Consider the following 603-nt stretch of genomic DNA (forward strand, 5'->3'; position numbering starts at 1 on the left):
AATCTCGCTGGCTCATTGCATGGTAATGAGTCTCGTCCGTTGGCCAGTGTACAATCAAATTAGCCTACGATTTTGTCCAAATCCAAAAGGGCCCGAGCTACGTCAATTTCACATGTCTTATCCGGTCCCGATCGAGATCGAGATGATTGGAGCCGAAAATCATCTGTAAAAAAAAAAGATTAAAAAATAGAAAAAAACGAAAAGAGGGTGCAACACGAGGACTTCGCAGGGGATCACCCATCCTAGTACTGCTCTCGCCCAAGCACACTTAACTTCGGAGCTCTGATGGGATCCGGTGCATTAGTGCTGGTATGATCGCAACCGACATTTAGAGGGCTGTTTATTCATATATCCCTCGAGCACGTGTGGACCAGGAGGAGAGAGACAACGCGCGGCACTGCTCTCGCCCCATCAGAACCCCGAAGTTAAGCGTGCCTGCGCGAGGGCAGCACTAGGATGGCTGACCACCCTGGGAAGTCCTCGTGTCGCGACCGTTTACGTGAATTATGTCTAAAACTGTAGAAATAATTGTCTCCGGAGTAATCTGCACGCCCTTTTGTATAGAACCGGCTCACAACGACAAAAATCGCTGAATGTTTCGAG

The 603-nt window shown here is 48.8% G+C and overlaps 1 non-coding gene across 1 annotated transcript; it reads right to left on the reverse strand.

Moving 5' to 3' along the window:
* Window positions 1-204: 204 nt before the first annotated feature.
* On the reverse strand, window positions 205-323 carry LOC140968256 (5S ribosomal RNA). The gene has a single exon (XR_012173735.1). It is a non-coding gene; the product is annotated as a 5S ribosomal RNA (ribosomal RNA).
* Window positions 324-603: the final 280 nt, after the last annotated feature.

Source organism: Primulina huaijiensis, unplaced genomic scaffold (genome assembly GCF_012295235.1).
Source record: "Primulina huaijiensis isolate GDHJ02 unplaced genomic scaffold, ASM1229523v2 scaffold3453, whole genome shotgun sequence".
Taxonomy (NCBI): Eukaryota; Viridiplantae; Streptophyta; class Magnoliopsida; order Lamiales; family Gesneriaceae; genus Primulina; species Primulina huaijiensis.